Raw genomic sequence first — 9,652 nt, forward strand, 5'->3', positions numbered from 1 at the left:
GTGACTTTTTTACTTTTACAGGAAAAATTTTTGGGTACCAGAAACAATAAAATGTACAGTGAGCAGTCATGGGACTGCATATTATAAGGGTCACACCTACATGATCTTATATCATCCTAACAAGTTAATATAGTGAGTTGAATTCCAGGTATTTGGTGGAAAAGTTTTAATGTGGATTTCATATAAACACTGATATTTGCACTAGAAAACCATTGCACTAAATCTGCAGCTCTGTGTGGTCTATAATTTACTCAGGTGTATTTTTATTCAATATCTGCAGGTATAATTTTAAAATATACCAGTTGGTTCTGTCCCTGGTGTTTACCATTGAGGAGATTAACAGGAACCCTCATCTTTTACCCAACATATCTCTGGGATTTGATTTTTATAATGTCCCATACAGTGAGAAACACATTCTTATGAATAGCTTTATTTGGCTCACAGGCATGATTAGTCCCAACTTTAATTATAACTGTGTAAATAAGAGGAAGACTGCTGCTGTACTAACAGGACCATCGTGGGCAAAATCTGCTCATATTGGGACTCTGCTTCAGCTCTACAAATTTCCACAGGTGAGGAGTTGTATGGAAGAATGAGCCAGGTTTATTTGCTGACATTTTGGGCTTTACTAAAGAAAAAGTCAGATATTTGGATTAGTTAGATGTGGATGACAAGTGTCCAGACAATTGGAGATGGACTTCTATTTCAGTCACTTGGAAAGGAAAGAAAAGGGGAGGATGGAGTAAACAAGGAGAACTAATAAAGATGGAAGACAGGCTAGTAATTTTCTAAAAAATTCTGTCAGGTAAATTTGACTTTAATTCAAGGTGAATCCATAATTGTGCTGATCATTTCCATCTGTTTCTGCAGAACAAAGATTTTACATAATGCCATTGTTCTTTCTCTTGTTCCAAATTGTTTTCTCTTCAGCTCACTGTTGGTCCTTTTGATCCTATCTTCAGTGACCGAACTCAGTGTACTTCTCTCTACCAGATGGCCCCCGAAGGCACATCTCTGTCTCTTGCCATGGTCTCTCTGATAGTTCATTTTGGCTGGACCTGGGTTGGTTTACTTATCCCAGATGATCACAGAGGGACTTGGTTTCTATCAGATATCAGAGAAAAGATGGAGAAAAATCATGTATGCATAGCTTTTGTTGAAATGATCCAAAGTACCTGGAATTCATTGTCATACAAATACTGGAAAGGTCTTGGCATGGTCCAGGAATCATCAGCCAATATCATCATCATTTATGGTGACAATGATTCACTACAAGGTTTAATGCGAAATCTAGGGCAACAGATTTTGACAAGGAAAGTTTGGCTCATGACCTCTGAATGGGACCTTACTAATATTGCTGATTATTTTTTGCTGGATTCATTCCATGGAAGTCTCATTTTTTCACAACACCATGAACAGGTCATTGAATTTAAAAATTTTATCCCAAACAGTTAATCCTTATAAATACCCAGAAGACAATTACCTTCCTAAATTGTGGATGATGTTCTTCAAGTGCTCATTCTCAGAACTGGATTGTCATCTATTGGAGAACTGCCAACACAATGCTTCCTTGGAATTTCTGCCTAGATACATTTTTGACACAGCAATGAATGAAGACAGCTACAATACATACAAGGCTGTTTATACTGTGGCGCAGAGTCTCCATGAGATGAGTCTTCAGCAAGTACAAATGCAACCATTTGGAAATAGGGAAAGAATGGAGTTCTCCCCCTGGCAGGTAATATCCCTTCCAATGTATTAGAGCATCAACAATGTGAAATTTTAAGACTTTACACAGGCATCAAACAAGGTATTACATATTTCAACATTTTACATATAAAATTGTATATAAGCACATTACCTCCATATGCATATATACATATTTGTCTTTGTGGATATGTGTATTTATACATATATTATATGCAAAATGTTGAAATATGTAAAACCTTGTTTGATAGACTACACCAGAGATCATGACCAGTGATAGTCACTCAATAATGTATTTCTGGTCAACCACTCACATCCATTTTAAAATATGTTCTTGCCTCACTTTCAGCTTCATCCTTTCTTGAGGAATATCCATGTGGGAGCCAACATGGCTCTAGAATTGAAACAGAAGCTACATGATACTAAGTATGATATTCTCAACTTTTGGAATTTTCCAAAGGGTCTTGGGCGAAAAGTGAAAGTTGGAACATTTTCACCCAGTTTTCCCCAGGGTCAACAGTTGTCTTTGACTGATCAGATGGTACAATGGCCAAAAGGATATTCAGAGGTGAGTTATATAATATCTCAATGCATTCAACTTATCATAATAACACAAACACATCCCCCATTATACCAACTCCTGATTGTGAAATTAAATCCCATTAAAATAAATTCCAAGTAGAGAAATATAAAACATAACTAGTAGAAGACAATGATTTATCATTCCCTGATTCTTAAAAGTGGGAGTTCTTAGCTTTAAATGTCTATTATTTCTCAGTGATGCATGGGATAGTTTTTATCAAGTTGACACAAATTAAGTTCATCTCAGAGGTGGTACATGCAATCTTCATAATAAATCCCAGGACACTCTGAAGCAGAAATTCTTTTCATTCACAACACAAACTGAATAAGTTCTTTTTTCTTTCTATGATCAAACACTATCACCTAAAGTGACTTTTGAATAAAATGAGTTTATCTGACTTACATTTCTAAAGTTATGGGAGTCCTTTATGGTCAGGAGACACGCCAATGAATGGCACCTGTGGAGGGATGGGCAGAAACCTCAGGCAAAATGTCTCAGTCCACACATTGGAAGTAGAGAGTAATAGTGGGATTGGATAGGCTCACAAATCATCAAAACTCCAACCATTGAAATAATTCTTCCAATAAGTCTCCAAGTCTTAAAATATCAATAACTCTCAAGGTAGCACCAACCTTGAGGAAATATGGAGTCGCATATCTATGCTTGTGATTGCCACTTTTTTTTCAAAGCAATAGACAATGTCTCTATTAGAATTCCTTCACTGTATCTGAAATTTGAAAAGTTCATTCATTTTGATTCCATGCTTAAAAATTACAGACCGTAAATAGTTATCATTTTTCTTTTATCTACCTCTTAAATGGGACAATATTATAGTGAGCATGTGTGTATGTTTCTCTCATGTTCTGTTGCTGCAAATACATATATACCCAATATTACAATAAGAAAGTGTTTCTTTTGGCAGACAGTATGAGAATGCAGCCCTTATCTTTGCAAATGTATTGCTCTAGGAACATGAAATTCACGATGACATCATATCCTCAGTCAATATAATAATGTAAATACCACAGATCACCTTTTTCACATTCTCATTCATTCTCACACAACAACCTTTGGTATGATGATGCTCACTCTTAGATTGAACCTTTTAATCTTCTCTTTAAGAATACTCACAAAATACCCAACAATATGTTTCCATTATAATTATAAGTCCTATAAAGTTGACAATCAATATTCATAATCATTATGAAAATAAAACTTTCACAACACATACTTAGAAAGTAAGTATAGAGACAGGAACTATCTCGAAAGTCCATTTGAACTTCTAGGTCATGGCTTCTATGATCTACCAGCATCATAATTTTTCCTATCCCACTATAATCTAGTCTAAGTGTGGGAAAATTCTTAGACCAGTCTTATTAGATCACAGATGCTTGAGATCCTTTTGAAATTAATGGGAATAAAACTTGGAAATTAATTGTGATATTAAAAAACATTATTATTGAGGTTTTCAAGGAACCATGAGAATTTGTTAACTTTGCTTCCAATTTTCTCAGATTCCTCATTCTGTGTGCAGAGAGATCTGTGGTCCTGGATTCAGGAAAATGTCCCTAGAGGGCAAGACTGTTTGCTGCTATGATTGCACTCCTTGTGCAGACAATGAGATTTCCAATGGGACAGGTAAGAATAAATCTACAGGAAGGGTTCCTCATTTCTACAGGATTCTGCATTATCTAAAAACCTGAAAAATATCAAGAAAGAAGTCAGACAAATTTATTCCTTCTCTTATTTAGGATATGAAATGTGCATTACCATGTCTTGAAATAGTAAAGAATAAACATTAAAATGTGTAATTGACTTACATCTACATAAAACTTCAGATATTTTTTGCTGCAGGAAACTTCTTTCCTCTGTGCTGGACAATATGCTTTTTTGCCACACATAATGTAAAACATAATTCAAAAAAGTATCAAAATTAGATATTTTATAACTGTATTTCAATATGGATTATACCTCATAGGTAATTCTAATGATTCTTCTGAGCAAGCTCTTTCATACATTGCAGAAGATTAGAAAGTTGGTGTTAATAACACCAATATATAATTTTTGGCTATAAATACTAACAAAAAATTCAAATTTTCTTAGTGATTATGTCCATTTTTTGCTTCAATTTAAAGAGGTAGTATATGAAACAATATACTGAAGGCATTTTCTACACTCTGTTATGGAGAGCTGTACCAAGACCTAAGAGTTACAATGGAATATAGAATCTGCATTTAGAAGAACAAGTCATGAATGTATTCACAGCATGTTTCATTGTGAATAAAATTCTTTAAAAGCTAGTATTTTCATACCTAGTAAGAAATTTGTTACTGGGGTTATTCCAATTTTGAAATTTTTTAACAATTCTTTTTCTTTGAGAATTTTTGTTCTTTTTTCTTTTGTTTTTCAGAGCTGAGGACCAAACCAAGTGCCTTGCACTTCCTAGGCAAGCACTCTACAACTGAGCTAAATTTCCTAACCCTTCTTTTAGAATATTATACTATGTATTTGAATGAATTTAATACCCTCCCAAACCTGTAGCTTATCTACCTATCTAATTTGTTCTCTCTTAATTTTAAATAATTAAAAAAAAACTCACTAAATACAATTTATGCTACCCAAATACTCTATATTGTAGCCCCCAGTGGAGTATTACTTGATTAGCCATGGCCACCTTCTTAAGCATTAATGAGTTTTCCTCTTATAGTACCTGTGAGGTCAAATAGCTTCTTAGTTAAGGGTAGTATTTTATGGCAACCATACATACTTGATGATAGGTCATCTTACCTATGCTTTTTAGGTATGATATGCATGATAACATACCTAAAATTTATGTATTCAACTGCCCTGCAGTGTCTGTAACTTTCTATTCCATTGCAGTATTTCATGACCTCTGAATTTACAAACTTTTTGGAACTTCTCCCATGAGTGTCTGAACTTGAGATATAATAGACTGTACCCTCAAGCTGGTATTAAAAAAATACTTATTTAGTGAATATCTAGGCACAAATTGTATACATTCATATATATATGAATGCTTCACTTGCCCATGGAAAGTCCTTCAAGATTCTAATTAGTAAGGATAGTTCCTAAAATTATGTAACTCAATTATGTCAGATATTTTATGATAGATTACTGATTCAATGTATAAAAAATGTTATAATATATTAAAATATATATACATATATATATGTATATATGTATATACATGTACCATGTGCCTTTAGCAAGAAATGGAGTTTTACATGTTAGTCATCCATTGAAAGGTAGAAAACCATGAGAAAATAAATACCTCCATATAAAAGAGAAAGAAATAACAGAGTCTGAGGCAATATCTTGAAAATAGATCCTGACAACAGATACATCAATATGTCACAATAGATGAAAGGAAGCAATATTTACAAGATATATAGAAGTAAATTTGATTCTACTACTGATTATTCAATAATATGTTAATAAATTTATCAACAAAATAAAATTAAAAGTCTGGTGATGAGTTTCTTTTACAAAAACAGGAAAAATGATAGTAGAAATCTGGCATGCATAAATCATTGTTAATATACTTCAAATACAAGATGAATTTGGCAAATTTTCAAGAGAAGAATAATAAAGGACTGTTTTATTTCATACTCTAAAATAGTTCTGATATTTCCCTAACTAGAATTACAACTGTTCACTATTGCACTATTCAATCCTGTAACAATATAGCAAGGTCTACTTACTAAAGCATCCACAGGAAAGAGTCAAAGTATTTTATAATGATAAGAAATTTGAGAACCTATGCTTAAAAACAAAATATTATCAAAATTATTTCACAGCCCATTTTTTCTCTTTTGCACTATTCATATTCATAATGTGGATATAACTTATGATGTGGAATCAAAGAGAAAGCATGTTTATGCACTGTAACTCCATATTCTAAAGACTTGCAAAGAGATATACCAGTAAGACAGAGGCACTGAAAGTATATAAGAGAGAAAAGGTTTATTAATTTATATCACTATAAAGATTATGGGTTGTATGAGAAGCTACAGGTAATTGACAACTACTTAGAAAAAAGGGACATCTCTTTTCTTTAGGGTTGTGAATTCTGAATGCTATGCAAATTCCAGTAGATTCCCCTAGAACCTGTAAATACAACCATCACAGAATAGACTCAATGTGTATTAAAATATAAAAAGAAGAGATAGAGAACACAATAAGTTGGGAAGTAAACAATGGAGACAGTGAGTAATGGAATACGAGGAAAAAGGGGTGAGTAGTAGCCATACAATTAATGTGTGCATAATAACTGAAATATCCAGTAAGGAAGGTGTGCATTATAAATATGAAAGTATTCACTATAGAGCCCATACTTCTTTGACCCTGAGAAGGAAAGTGATGTAGATAACAATCCTGTGAACAGGTACAGAGAAATGGGTTAGAATTACAGGGATAACATCAATCTGGACAAAATATCACCTTCATTTTTTACCAGATATGGACAAGTGCATGAAATGTCCTGAAAGTCATTATGCAAACACAGAGAAGAAGCATTGCCTACAGAAATCTGTGAGTTTTCTCGACCATAAGGACCCCTTGGGGATGTCTCTCACAATCACAGCTCTGTGCTTCTCGGTACTCACAGCTGTGGTCCTTGCACTATTTTTGAAGCACAGAGACACTCCAATTGTCAAAGCTAATAATAGGACCCTCAGTTACATGTTGCTCATCACACTCACTGTCTCTTTTCTCTGTTCTTTGCTCTTCATTGGCCGTCCCAACACCACAACCTGTATCCTGCAGCAGATCACATTTGGAGGTGCTTTCACTGTGGCTCTTGCCACTGTGTTGGCTAAAGCTATCACTGTGGTTATTGCCTTCAAGGTCACTTTTCCAAGGAAAGTGCTGAGGTGGTTATTAATATCAAAGGTTCCAAATCTTATAATCCCCATATGTACTCTGGTCCACCTTGTCCTCTGTGGAATCTGGCTAGGAACGTCTCCTCCCTTCCTTGACAACGATGCTCATGCTGAACATGGACATATCATTCTTGTGTGTAACAAGGGCTCAGATTTTGCCTTCCATGGTATACTTGGATATCTCTGTTCCTTGGCACTTGGAAGTTACACTGTGGCTTTCTTGTCCCGGAATCTGCCAGACACATTCAATGAAGCCAAGTTCCTATCATTTAGCATGCTGGTGTTCTTCTGTGTCTGGGTCACATTCCTCCCTGTCTATCACAGCACCAAGGGGAAGGTCATGGTGGCTATGGAAGTCTTCTCTATCTTGGCTTCTAGTGCAGCCCTCCTTGGTTTCATTTTTGCCCCTAAGTGTTATATTATCTTAGTAAGGCCAGATAAGAACTCAGTTCATCACATCAGGAATAGGCCACATTCTAGAAGGAATAACCCTCCTAAAACCAACTACAAAATTAAACATAGTTCTTAGGATAAGTGATACATTTCAAAGATGAAGTCCAGTGGATATCTATTGCAAATGTGTGTTATACCATTATAGTATAGGTTTCATTCATCTAGGCTATTATGTTTTTAACCAATTGTAATATAGATTCTTTAAAATGGAGCCAATAGAGTGATTCATGCTTAAAATCCAGGTTATATTTTCATATTAGCACGACCTCAGTATATATCTGGGCTTTTCTGAAAATTTCTGCACATATCATGTTATTTTGAACTCAGAGATTTACCTACATCTGCCTCTACTCTTCTGGACTTTAAGATGGCCAGTCATAGCACCCTACCATATACTTCTCTAATATAAACAATTAATATTTATGTTATTGATTTATATTTTTAAGAGAATCATGCATATTCTCATTTCTAGTTGTGTTAATCACATGTTGTTTTAAATTCTGAAAGTGGATTCCAATAAATTTTTGTCTTGTCTTCCAATCTCTGTGAAAAAATATGTAGATTTTAATTTTATTTTATATTCAGCTTTCAATGTACCAGATTTATACAAGGGCATCAATCTGTTTCTTAAGACCCCAAGGCCCTTTAGTAAGTTATCATGCTCCATTTGAATTTGAGTGATTATACTGAAGAACACAGGATTTTCAAAATGTGAATGTATGCTTTTGAGAATATAATACTTCACCAGTCATTACATAATATATTGCATGCTAAGTTATAATGTAGACCTAGTAAGAACTATATTACCCAATGTCAAATAGCAGACACTCAGAACAAGTAACTAGGTTGAATATCATGGAGGACCCCTTCCTTATTTATCCTCTGAGGGCATATGTCACATTTCCAACTATGTTAAGTTGTGATGAATACATCCACTTTCTCTTTAAGTCTAGATATTTACACATTTGTCTGAATTCTTCTTTCAATTCATTGCTTTTCCATGAACTGGTATGTATTCTTCATCTAAAGACATGAATATGTTAGAATGTGCAAATTTATTATTTTGCATTTCTCCAGAATTCATCACCAGTTCCTAAAAATACATACAATATATTAAGTAAAATATTTTCCATTTCTATATCATTAAATAAAATTAAAATTGTACAAAATTTTTATACCTTTACTACTGTGGGTTTTATCCTTGATGCGGTGACTTAATTGTTCTTATGTCTATATATTAGGCTAGGAGGATCGCAAATTCAGTTGTTAGCTGTAATTGAACAGAATTCCTGCTGGTCAAAGGGAAAAACATGCTTAGTTATGGAAACTAAACCAACTACCAAGAGTGAGTGAACTTTTGGATCTCAGAGGAGAAACTGCAACTACCTCTTCACTAAAGCAGCATAGCCCCTAAACATTCTAAATAATTGTTTGCATACATACAATTAAGTCTATTCCTCACATCCATTTAAGGACATGTCACATATTGAAACAGATTTACATAATGAACAAAAGCCACAGCCAATCAAAATGAAGAATTGTGGATCTCAGTTCCACCTGATACATTTACAATAATTACTGTTGCCACTCCTAAGTTTCAGATTTCACTGAGGAAGATGAAATAGAATGTAAGAGCCTGAGGACCAAGTAGTTTACTTTGTGATTGTCTTCTAGCAATGCCATACATTGTCCATAACAACACAGAAAGTCTAATAAACATGAATCCTAACTGTGTGCTGATCTAGGACTACAACTTTTGAATCCTGATAGGATTGGCAAAATCTCATGGGAGCTCAAGCGTATAAAAACTACAGTGTACAAAGTAATGCTGACAGATGAAGAAACAGTCTACCATGGGCAGAGCAAACTAAACAATTTGTAAGACAAAATGGTGTTCATATATAATTTAGGATTATATGTGTACATATAAATATATTAGAATCATATATATTATTTCAATTAAATGCATAGGTTATTTGTGCATATAAATATAAGTATATGTTATGTA

At 34.0% G+C, this 9,652-nt stretch overlaps 1 pseudogene; it reads left to right on the forward strand.

Moving 5' to 3' along the window:
- Positions 1 to 255: 255 nt before the first annotated feature.
- LOC118575398 lies at positions 256 to 7,720 on the forward strand (annotated as a pseudogene).
- Positions 7,721 to 9,652: the final 1,932 nt, after the last annotated feature.

Source organism: Onychomys torridus, unplaced genomic scaffold (genome assembly GCF_903995425.1).
Source record: "Onychomys torridus unplaced genomic scaffold, mOncTor1.1, whole genome shotgun sequence".
Lineage (NCBI taxonomy): Eukaryota > Metazoa > Chordata > Mammalia > Rodentia > Cricetidae > Onychomys > Onychomys torridus.